Here is a 13,538-nt window from a genome sequence, read left to right as displayed (position 1 = left end):
GGGGGATGGACAGGCATGGGAAGGGGAAGGAAGATGAGGAGTTTTCCAACTGCATTTGCAAAGACATCCTCATATTCCATCCTCCCCACTGGTCTCAGCCTGCCTTCATATTTGCCAAACACACTTATAAAAATTCCATTTCTAGGATAAGAGTTGTGTGTGCCCCAAGCAAGGATTTTCCAAACCTATCCTTTTAAGACGCCGGAGATCATCTACTCCAACCGATGCCTGCTACAAACGTGGAAACTGAGGCCACACAGGGGAAGGAGCCCCTCTAAGATCTCAAGGCTGGTTGAGTCTCCCAGGTTCCATTCCAGTGCTCTCTCCACCGCATCTCACTAATGCCATCATCCTTTGACCGCTATGCTTCAGCAGCCTGTCAGATCAGCATGCAAAATTTTTAAAAAGCCCAGAGTATGACAGAGATTTTAGCCTCACTGAAATGGCAATGGCTTCATTGGGCAGCTAGCCAGGTCCCCGCTAAGGCTGTTTCCCTCTACTCAATTAGACGGAGTGCTGGGGGGATGATCAGCCTGAGAAATTCTCTGCGGTCCCATCTGTTACTTGAAGCCACTGTCAGATTTTCCACAGTGTGACAAATGATCAAAGATTTCTTCTCCCTTTCTTTATCACCCTCTTATTTCAAGGCAACATTAGGCCAAATTACAAGTAAGAAATGGTACAATCTATTTTAAAATGGAAATAAAACAGTTAAAAGGGAACGGATAGGCCTAATCACTTAGATAGTTTCAAAGTTTGATGCCAAGGAGCATCCATTTTTCAAAGGGCAAGAGGATCTCATTTCGGATAATTCTATCAAATTGTGCGAGCTCTGTGTTGGCCTTGTCCCCTTCAGCCATGTTTCAGTCACCTGCTGTTTAACGGACGTGCAGTGGCTGAGGTCCTCCGAGCACTGAATGCATCAGTGACCAACAAATTAACAGCCTGTGTCTATACTGACATTCGTGTTCTCAACTTGCTGGTTAATTTATTTAATGAATAGCTTTTGTCCTCAGTAACAGGGTCAAAGTGTATTGGATGGGGCAATGTGATAAATAGGTGGTGGGGTTTTTTCCCTGTTTCCCAGGATCAATTGTTTGCATTTCATTCATTTCATATACATTTGTTTTTCAGTATGTGAGTGCCTGGCTCCAGGCTAGGTTTAAGGCCGCTGGCCTAAAGGCTCTCCCTCTACCCCAAAAGAGCTCAAGCTCAGTGGTTAAGCCAAATAAGCCAGTTCACAGTTACCCAACAATGAGATGAGCACCCTGAGACTGTGAGTTGAATGAAGACAGTTGATTAAGGTGGTGGCCTTTACGTTGAGGACAGAAACATCAACTTGCGCACATTTCGATGAATTTGCTGATCGTTGATAGACATTAGCCCCAAAAATGAGGCAGAAAAGAAAATCTATCCAACAAGGAAAGAACCAAGAATTGCCCATTCCAAATAAGAGGGGCAACAAAGTTCTATTTAACACAGAACCAACAATTATCTCCAGGTGAGATTTTCCAAGCACTGAAATCATGACAGGTTGCTTCCTCCTTTGTGCTGACCAAGTATTCTCTCAGCCTCTTACAGTACTAGTTGCTTTCTGCCTTTCACCATACCTATCTGCAGATACGCCCATCTCCCCTGCTCCATAGTAAGTTCTTGAGAATTCTGGGTCCCTGGTGCCTAAACCACTGACTGGTTATGTTGATTTCTCGACAGTTGAATGGAAATACAATTCCAAAATGGGGGATGTATTTCTCGTTATGAACTCCCTTCCCCCCTCACTTAAGATCATAAAATGTATAGAGAAGTGGTTAAAAGTGCAGATCCTAGAGCCCGGCTGTCTGTGTTTGGCTCCTGGCTGACACACTCTAACTGTATAACCTTGGGACAGGTTACTAATCCATGCTATGCACCAGTTCTCTCATTTATAAAATGAGGACAGAAATAATACTTCCTAGCATTGTTGTGAGCTCTAAATGTATTCAATATAAAGAAAAGAATTTAGAAAAACAGAGAGTGGGGAAATTCTGCCAAATTTGTGCTCCCCAGGGGCAAAAATGTCCCAGGAAAACTGCTTCCTATTATAGTGGATTTACCATTTCCAGAATGTTGCCCACTTTGGGGTCTGAGCCACATGGTAGCTCAGTCCCATGCTTTAAGTTTTTCCCTTAACGTTTTTGTATTAAAGGGAAACTCTAACAAAGACTAAGCAGTTGCTAAAGAGCTCAGTGATTCATATCTTTAAAAAATAGGAATTAAAGGAAAACTGACACATCAATAATATTTTGAGTCTCTCATTAGACTACTTTCTACATTTTTTAGAAGTATTGCATGGAGGATGCTGTGGAAGTAAAAACCGTATCTTTTTTATGTTTGATGTCACATCACCTAATACAGGGTCAGACACATAGTAGGTGTTCCACAAATGTTTCATGAATGAATAGCCCATTTTATTTTTAAAATTCATATTCATATTTTTAATAGAGTTCCTTGATATAAATGAGGCTATGAATTACACTGATGCATATATACACACACGTGTGTGTGTGTGTGTGTGTGTGTGTGTGTGTGTGTAATTCCTTTCCATTTTATAGAAGTCTGTAGAGAAAGAAAGAAAAAGACTCAAAAGGGACCATATAAAGTAGCAGGATACAAAATTAATGCACAGAAATCCCTTGCATTCCTACACACTAATGATGAAAAATATGAAAGAGAAATTAAGGAAATACTCCCATTTACCATTTTTGCAACAAAAAGAATAAAATACACAGGAATAAATCTACCTAAGGAGACAAAAGACCTGTATGCAGAAAACTATAACATACTGATGAAAGAAATTAAAGATGATACAAACAGATGGAGAGATATACCATGTTCTTGGATTGGAAGAATCAACACTGTGAAAATGACTATACTATCCAAAGCAATCTACAGATTCAATGCAATCCCTATCAAATTACCAATGGCATTTTTCACAGAACTATAATAAAAAAATTCACAATTTGTATGGAAACACAAAAGATCCTGAATAGCCAAAGCAATCTTGATAAAGAAAAACGGAGCTGGAGGAATCAGGCTCCCTAACATCAGACTATACTACAAAGCTACAGTAATCAAGACAGTATGGTACTGGCACAAAAACAGAAATATAGATCAATGGAACATGATAGAAAGTCCAGAGATAAATCCATGCACATACAGTCACCTTATCTTTGATAAAGGAGGCAAGAATATACAACGGAGAAAAGATAGCCTCTTCAATAAGTGGTGCTGGGAAAACTGGACAGCTACATGTAAAAGAATGAAATTAGAACACTCTGTAACACCATACACAAAAATAAACTCAGAATGGATTAAAGACCTAAATGTAAGGCCAGACACTCTAAAACTCTTAGAGGAAAACACAGGCAGAACACTCTATGACATAAATCACAGCAAGATGCTTTTTGACCCATCTCCTAGAGAAATGGAAATAAAAACAAAAATAAACAAATGGAACCTAATGAAACTTAAAAGCTTTGCACAGCAAAGGAAACCATAAACAAGACAACCCTCAGAATGGGAGAAAATACTTGCAAATGAAGGAACTGACAAATGATTAATCTCCAAAATATACAAATAGCTCATGCAGCTCAATATCAAAAAAACAAACAACCCAATCCAAAAGTGGGCAGAAGACCTAAACAGACATTTCTCCAAAGAAGATATACAGATTGCCAACAAACACATGAAAGGATGCTCAACATCACTAATCATTAGAGAAATGCAAATCAAAACTACGATGAGGTATCACCTCACACTGGTCAGAATGGCTATCATCAAAAAATCTACAAACAGTAAATTCTGGAGAGGGTGTGGACAAAAGGGAACCCTCTTGCACTGTTGGTAGGAATGTAAATTGATACAGCCACTATGGAGAACAGTATGGAGGTTCCTTAAAAAACTAAAATTAGAACTACCATATGACCCAGCAATCCCACTACTGGGCATATACCCTGAGAAAACTGTAATTCAAAAAGACACATGTACCACAATGTTCATTTCAGCTCTATTTACAATAGCCAGGACATGGAAGCAACCTAAGTGTCCACTGACAGGTGAATGGATAAAGAAGATGTGGCACATATATACAATGGAATATTACTCAGCCATAAAAAGAAACGAAATTGAGTTATTTGTAGTGAGGTGGATGGACCTAGAGACTGTCATACAGAGTGAAGTAAGTCAGAAAGAGAAAAACAAATACCGTATGCTAACACATACATATGGAATCTAAAAACAATAATGGTTCTGAAGAACCTAGGGGCAGGACAGGAATAAAGGCACAGATGTACAGAATGGACTTGAGGACACAGGGAGGGAGAAGGGTAAGCTGAGATGAAGTGAGAGAGTAGGACGGACATATATACACTACCAAATGTAAAACAGATAGCTAGTGGGAAGCAGCCGCATAGCACAGGGAGATCAGCTCAGTGCTTTTTGACCACCTAGAGGGGTGGGATAGGGAGGGTATATGGCGATATATGTATACGTATAGCTGATTCACTTTGTTATACAGCAGAAACTAACACACCACTGTAAAGCAATTATACTCCAATAAAGATGTTAAAAAAAAAAAAAAGAATCATAATTGAGACTGGACAGAGCTGTAGGCCCAAATCCATCTAAAAAAGGAAGCAACTTTTCAGGGATGTTTTTGCCCCTGGGTAGGACAAAGAGCTGCATATTTTATTTTCTAATTTCCTGCAATGATTTCAGAACCCAAACTTATGAATTGTGCACCTAACATTTATACTATTTCTAGCCCAACTGACACTGATAATTCCAAATAAAATGCATCTGGGAGCAGATGTCCCAAACCCATCTACAATGACATAACAGCCACAGGACAGAGATCAAGTGACACCGTTACATGAGACTTGCCCTCCCTTATGACCAAGACAACTTCTGGCTTCTTCACATCTTTGCTTGGAGACATAGAAAAATCCTTTCCCATTCTCTCCTATAGCCCCTGTTGGTGGGAAAGAGGAAATCACGTGAGATTATTAAAATAGTCCAAATATTGTTCACTTTGGTTCAACTCCTCTTTTATCTTCTGGGTGTTACCTTGGTAACCAGGTACCAAACAAGGCTGTTAATTAAGGTTAAAAAAAAAGAAACTATTGTATGCATTTTAGGTCAAGTAGGTTTCCTAGGTATGTTAACTTGGTGGGGAAAATTTTGGAAAGAATTCTAAATGGCAAAATACCATATGTAGGGGCTTCCCTGGTGGCTAAGTGGTTATGAATCTGCCTTCCAATGCAGGGGACATGGTTTTCGAGTCCTGGTACGGGAAGATCCCACAAACTGCAGAGCAACTAAGCCCGTGTGCCACAACTACTGAGCCTGTGCTCTAGAGCCCACGAGCCACAACTGCTGAGCCCACACGCCACAACTACTGAAGCCCGCGTGCCTAGAGCCACCGCGATGAGAAGCCCACACACCACAACGAAGGGTAGCCCCCGTTCACTGTAACTAAAGAAAGCTCACACGCAGCAACGAAGGCCCAATGCAGCCAAAAATAATTTTTTAAAAAAATACCATATGTAGTTTAACCCATGATGAATACAAGATTTTAATAGGCTTAAAGAGCTACCATTTACAATTTCCTCCCTCTTCCTAAATTTGTAGGAATAAGAGAGGGTTTTAGCAAGAAGCTAAAGAGAAAAGTTTAATTGTAGACCCTTTTAGTTGATCAGAAAGGCTACCCTTCTGTCTAGATTATGAGATAGAGAGAACTACCTTCCTTGAAAAAGCAATTAAGAGAAAGGGGTGTTCATAATAGTGGTTCTATGGGAAATAGAAAATGGGAAATAAGGCCTTTTGCAGGTTTACTATCAAGACCATGTTTTAGCTTGGTTATGCTAAAGAACACATGAAAAATGTATGTGAGATTTGTTTGTATTTTCTATGAAATAACTTTCTTCAGTTTGTATTGCATTTTTTTAAATCAATAGATCATATTTTATCCAATGTTTCAGCTCAGGAACTCATGCTGACATCATCAGTGAATGTCCTGTTACACTAAGCTGCTCAGAACAAATATAACTCTACTGCCACCTGATGCCAACATACGGAAATTGCAGGGGCAGATCATTCAACCCAAGATTCCTCTAAGTGTAAGACTTCAAATTTGCATAACAAAGACAGTTTTGTAAGTTCACAGAGAATACAGCTTTGACTGACACCAATGCAAATGAGAAAATGTAATTACTAAAAGAATTAATAGCATTAATTAATAGCATAAGGGGCATTAAAAGCATAAGGGGCATCATTTTCCAGTCTTGATAAAATTACCAATAAAAAATTTTCTACACAAGTTCACCTCATTTTACACTGTTACAGTATAAAATTTTGTGTGTCTTTTTTTTTCTCCTTTGGCAGAAATATTCCAGAGATTTAAACAATTCCATAAATAGTGGTTTAGACAATTGCATACTGGTACAAATATTATAAGAAAGAGACCCAAAATAATAATGACTCATACAAAATAGAATGGTGGGCTTTTTTTAAAGTCTTTAAATTTTTTGGAGGAATGGCAGGGTGGGGGTAATCATCTAGACAGCTGGTATGGCTGCTTCACAATTATCAGCTTGTTGATGAGCCTCATGGTCCAAGAGAGCCGTCCTGCTATCACCATCACATCTTTATCCCACCTTGTAAAAATAATAAATAAATAAGACACATTTTTTCCCTTTAATAAAGGGCTTGATCTAGAAGTTGTACACATTACTACTACTCACTTCCTTTTGTCCAAGATTTTAGTTACAGGGTCACAACTAGACATCATCTGGGAAATGTAGTCTTTAAGTGGGTGATCATGTATCCAACTAAAAAATTCTATGACTGTGTAATTCCATTACGAAGATTAAAGGAAAATTGACAGGCTCCACAATATTTTGATTCCCTCCTTTAATCTACTCTAGATACTTTTAAATATATATTGCTTTGAAGAAAGACTAGGAATCAGTTCCAAAATTAAGGGAGCTAAGAAGACATGACAACTGAATGCAACTCATGATTTGGGGGTTTATTCTGCTATAAAGGACATTATTAGGACAACTGGCAAAATCTGAGTGAGGTTTATACATCAAATAATGGTATTGTGTTAATATTAACTTTCTGATTTTGATAACTATACTCTGGTTATGTAAGGGAATTTCCTTATTTTTAGAAAACACACTCTGAAGAATTTATAGGCAAAGAGGCATCATGTCTGCAACTTTTTTCTTAAATAGTCAAAAAGTGACAGAGACAGAGGTAAAACAAAAATAGTAAAATGTTAATGTTGGGGGAACCTAGATGAAAGGTATCTGCAAAGACTTTGTACTAGTCTTGCAATTTTGCTATAAGTCTGAAATAACATAAAAAAATAAAAATTTTAAAACAGTACTACTTTCGTTCTGATTCAAATTAATTCGTCAGATTTTTTTAATGTGGTTCATTTACAGTTTAGTCATTATGTAATACTTCGGTCAAACTCAAATTTTGGAAAATTCTGTACTCTTAATTTCTATATTTGGTTTAATTTAAGCCTCCTCCCCTGCCCACTACACACACACACACACACACACACACACACACACACACACACACACACTTTAAACAGAGTAAAATGGAGAAATTATTTGCATTACAAATGGTGAGAAGAGGCCACATCCATGCACAGCTATAGTTTCCCACACTATGTAACCAAGGATGCAGAGGAGGCAGCAAGGAGGCTTCCTGGCCCAGCAGCAGGTGCAGAGACTCTGCCCCAGCTTCTCCTTCCACCAGAGCTGGGAGAGAACACAAATTCCTCCCCATTTATGCTCAGGCTTACATCACCGTGACATTACCAATCTGTGAGTTTCCATTTGGAGAATGCCTAGGAGACTCAAGTCCTCCCAGATCTTAAACCAAATGCAGTGTCAGCCAAGGCTTTATGCCTTATCCTTGTCAGAGCAGACAAAGCCATTCTGGTGCCCAGCTGTCCCTGAACAAGACTCCAGCATCCAATATTACAGAAAGCCAATGTCTCCATGGAGACACTCTCCAAATAGCAATAACTTCAAGACATTCTGTTCCACAAACCACCTGGAGAAACTCCCCTTGCATTGCTTCTATCACAGCAGTGAACCCTGCAGACTCCTCCTCTTCCTCTAGTGGAGAGAGATATCCACCTTTAGGCTGGGGCAGAGAACTTTATTCAAACAGAACCACATCTCACTCTGGAGTCCCAACAGTCAGCAAGGATTACTGGTCCTTGTCCAGGGTCAGTTATGTTTCCATTTCTTTTTAGCACTGAGCTACCACACAGATACTTAGATTGTCACATGCTCCTCTGCACCACAGTGGTTGTAACAGCTCTTATTAGCACTTCCCAAAGTAGACACTTCAAAGGAAGAGCCAGGGGCTATGACTGAGTGGAGACCCAGCCACACGCGTGAGCTGCCATCCAGCTGCGTTATGTCCTTATGTCACGCTGACTTGAAAGCAGCAGAGCAAACCCTCTCCCCAGCACCCCATTAGGCTTTAGCAGCAAGGAGCCCCTCCTTTGCTGAAGTTACTCATAAACAGCACCCTGGGGGCAGCCGCTCTGCCCCTTTATGCCTAGCTGTACTCAAAGGGGAAAGTTAACTTATTAAATGTTTTTCATATTTACAGCTAATAACGATGCCCTGGATTTGCCAGATAATATTCACACTTTCTACTCTCTTTGGATTTGAAAAACAAGTACAGCTGGCTCTCTGTCATGGGTTCCACACCCTCAGATTCAACCAACCTGGGATCAGATATAGTCGGGAAAAATATTCCAGAAAGTTCCAAAAAACAAAACTTGAATTTGCTGGCAAGTATTTACATAATATTTACATTGTATTTACAGCTATTTACATAGCATTTACATTGTCTTCAGTATTGTAAGTAATCTAAAGATTTTAAAGTACATGGGAGGATGTGCATAGTTTATATGCAAATGCTAAGCTGTTTTATATAAGGGACTTAGCATCTGCAGATATTCGTATCCACCGGGTGAAGGGGGCGGAGATCCTGGAACCAACTCCCCAAAGATACTGAGGGACAATTGTATTTCCAAACTCATGTTCCCACATATTGGGATTTTGCTCATAGAGACGTTCAGATTCTTTAAATGTAGGTTTATTGGGTTGTTTGTTTGCTTGTTTGGTTTTTAATTGGGAAATGTTTCACAGGGATGAATAAAAGAGTATTTCCTCCTCAGCTGTCTCCTAAAACAGCCGGGCAGCTAGACAGGTTCAAACAATACTCAGCCTCATCACAGATCTGTAATCTATAAAATAGCAAATTATCTTGGGAGAACAAAGGAAATCTTGCATGTCCTCACCCTGAAAGCAGATCGTTTCTACTTATTTTGAATCCTATGGCTCTGCTTTAACTGAATTCATGATTCCTCTGATGGCTTCCAAAAGGTGCAACAGAAGCAATGGCATAGATTCTACCTGACCTTCCTCAAGCCAGGCACTCAGAAGCCAGCACTCCAAGGTAGGCCCCTGTTTTAACTAAATAGACAATTTTAAGCTGCTCTCATCCTAAGCTATAACACAGGCTTGTGGCTATTTCTTCCCCACTATACTTGCCTCTGGACCTATCAATCGCCCTTTTCCCTGCATGACCACTAATCTGATGAGAAAAAAAGTTGCCTTGGCAAAAAGCATGTGTTCCATTCCCTGACCTTGGCAGCTCTAAGCTCTGCAGGACTCTCTCAGAGCCACCACTGAGCAAATCTCTTCCCTGCACTGTGAATTTGCCGAAAAGGAGAAGGAAAGTTGTAGAAAACACTTGCAGGTAAACAGCCTCTGAAATCAATGAAGACAGAGAATTACTTTGTTCCTAATCCCTTTTTCCTCCCTCACAGCAAGCTGCCAATAACCCTGACCTGATTCTAACACCTATCATGACTAATTCTCCCTCTCCCTTTGAAAGGGCATGATAATGTATATAGCTGGAAGCCAGCAGTGAAGGAGGGCTTGAAAATGCCACACCCCTACTTTTCTGCACACTTCTGTTGAGATTGGTATATTCTAATTCTCTCAGAGAACCACTCACTGGTGAGGCTGTGATTTGCACACCTCTCAGCTAAGTGGTTTTCACAGTTGTACAGGAAACTGACATATTGGGTGTGGAATGGCCAGTCTGCACAGTCACCCTTGGTGGCTGACTCTGCACTTGGGCACACCGTCTGCACCTCAAGCAACTACATGCCTACCAAGCAATGATGGCATTAGAGGGCCCAAGTAATCAATCCTTTCTGGTATCACTATTTACTTGACATTTACTTGTGTAGCCTGGTAATTAATCCCAAGGACTCTGCTTTGAATCCTAACTGTACCACTTACTAGCTGTGTGACCTTGAGCAAGATAGGTCACCTCTTTGCACATCAATTTTCTCAACTGTCAAAGGGAACTACTCATAGAATTGTGAGAATTCAATGTGTTAATACCCGCAGAGTATTTAGAAAAGGTCTGGCACTTACTAAATGTTCAATACCTGTTACTTATCATTATATAAAAGCTAACTTTAATAACTATTAGCTCAATAAATGTTAGCTTTGTCATTATACGCTAATCTTAGTACCTGTTAGCTGTTTTTATTAATTCTGGCCATGTCCACCAGGACCTGGAAAAACCTAAATGAAGGTTCATTCAGTTTGGCTACTACCCTGGGCCATATCAAACAGAGCAGGAAATCGGTCAATAAAGACCTGGGAAAAGGAGTAATTCTAAATGTCAACTCTGAGCCTCTGACACCAGTTACCTCCCAGCCCCACACTCCGTGAGCCCTTAAGGCACTGGCTGGTGGCACAACCAGCCCTACCTTGGGGTCCTCTGCTTTTACGTCTGTGTCCTGGGTCACTTGCTCCATTTTTATTCTTCCTAATTCTTACCTTTATTTTAATACCTCTACAGGCCTTTTACTACCTCTACAGGTCTTAAGGCTTCTTTAGTGGCATTGCTCAGTATCACAAGGCTGAGATTTCTGATCCATGAACAGTGCACGAAACGGTTCTTATAGAGTGGGGCTGTTTACAACCCAAGTGTTAGTCTGCTTCTTCCTGCTACTGCAGAGATTGAGCAGGGTCAGTGCAAAATATGCCAAAGGGAAATTCTTAGATGTGACGAATTGATATTTTGAAAAAATATTTACAGGGTAAATTTAAAGCAGCTCTTGAGTTTTTGAAATAAATCCCAATCATCTCATCCCATTTTTCCTATATCATGGAGCAATGCAAGAGCAGTAAGCCAGAACTGGAAAGACTGGCTTCTAATAGCACTGCTAACTTTTACTCATCATGTGACCTTGAACAAGGGAATTTCAGGATTCTCATCCAGCTAACATATAGACAAAACTGCCTGAGTGTATCTTATTAGATGTTATAAGGGTCCAGTGAGATGATATATATGAAAGTGCTTTAAAAATTGTAAAATGCTTTACCAGGATAAAATGATATACTATTATGACATACCTTATGATGAGTCCTGGAAAGCTTAGAGCAGAGAAACCATTTTACAAGGAGTCAAAGACTGGAATTCTAGTTCCAAATCTGCTACGAATTGTCCCTGTAAGTCTGGACAAATACGTTCCCCTCTCTGGTCCTCAGCTTTGTCATCTGTAAAATGATACAGTTGGATTAGATGAGCTCTAGGGTCCCTCCCAGGTCAAAAGTCTACGAGTCCAAGCAAAACAAAGAGAAGAAAACTGATGTAAAATGGATATGTGTCCAAAAAAGTTTTTAGACCAAATTTTAAAATAATAGTAATAAAGAAAATGCAAGAAATCAGAAGTGATTGTAAAGGGCTGGCCATGGCAGACATGGTTTATTGATCATGACACTCTTTCCCAGAACTCAGACATGCCCTCATAGCCTGCTTTGCCATTAACAACAAATAGTTTTTGCAAGGCACAATGCAAATATCTTAAGAAGGAGATTTTAAGACAAATCATTTACAAAGATTTCTCATTGCAAACAGACTAATTATAGAATTTTGCCTAGTCTCATGTCTGCATGTGTCTATGGGCAAGCATGCATACACATATACACACACACACTTCATTGATACTTAGACCAACTCTAGAGAATAGCCTTGGTTGCTTTGGTGTGTGGGTGTCAATGCCTCTACAAATATTCATTTCCATAGACCTTAAAGCCTCTTTTGATAGATTAGGAAACTGAGATACTAAGAGAGTAAAATGAACTGTCAAAAGTCAATGGCTGGGCTTCCCTGGTGGCGCAGCGGTTGAGAGTCCGCCTGCCGATGCAGGGGACACGGGTTTGTGCCCCAGTCCGGGAAGATCCCACATGCTGCAGAGCGGCTGGGCCCGTGAGCCATGGCCACTGAGCCTGCACATCCGGAGCCTGTGCTCCGCAATGGGAGAGGCCACAATAGTGAGAGGCCCGCGTACCGCAAAAAAAAAAAGGCAATGGCTATTCGGTGACCAAGAAAGCAAGTCACCTGATCTGGTTATGGCTTTTGTTCTATGTTGATATTTGACATTTTCTTGACCTTGACGTTAGAGTCTATCATAAGGTCCCAATACCTTATCCATTGGCGTCCTTCCAAACTGGAGTGTTTTTTTCACAGTTTTGCTTTTCTTAAAAAATACCTAAGATCACCCTGTACAGTCTCTTTGCGTCAAAATCTTTCTTGTACCACATTTACTGGTGAGGTTGATAGCTGTTAACTTTTACATGTATAAACACATTTTTTGTCTTCTACATACCAGTCACTTGCTTACAATTCTATGTTTAAATTTCTTTTTAATTGAACTATAGACATAAATTCAACACTCAGCTTGTTATTTTAATAGTAAATGTAACAATTAACCCATAACTGTTTTCATCACTAACATAATTATTAAATAATAACTTCTGTGCTCATTAACATAATAAGTCTCATTAATTGCATGCCATCTCACAATGAAATTAACCTACGAAGATCAGGCAGAAAACACAGGATGTAAGAAGAATCAGAGAACCTCTCTGGAGCTGCCTGGGCAAATTTTTAAAAAATTAGACTTCAGAAGGTGGGGGCAGAAACTTAGGGGCAGGGGAGCTGCAGCGTCTAATTGTAACAACATCAATTAGAGCAATGAATGTACAAAAAGAGGTTCATGAGGGACTTTGAAAAATAAGAAACGTTAGAGAAATGATACTAACAAAGTTTAGAAATGATCATAAAATCAAGGCTTTGATCTTCAGAATGAAGAGAACGAATGAGAAACTCTCTCCCCTCGCAGCCACTTAAGTTCCCAGAGCCACGAAACACTGCTTTACTGGTAACTCCCTGGTGCTGATACTACGTGTCCTTAAGTTCAGTCAGCAACCACTTACCTACGTATTCACTCTACTCTTTTCCCTCCCACCTTCACCTTCAACCATTATTAACTGACCTCCCTATTCACCTTGCCACAATCCACCTTTGCCTACAAAACTTCTCCACTCTCTTAGCCCGTTGTGTCTTTCCTTTGGGTTTCTGCTCTTCCT

The sequence above is a fragment of the Leucopleurus acutus genome, assembly GCF_964270905.1.
Source record: "Leucopleurus acutus genome assembly, chromosome: 6".
Classification (NCBI taxonomy): domain Eukaryota; kingdom Metazoa; phylum Chordata; class Mammalia; order Artiodactyla; family Delphinidae; genus Leucopleurus; species Leucopleurus acutus.
Note: the sequence above shows the minus strand (reverse complement) of the source record.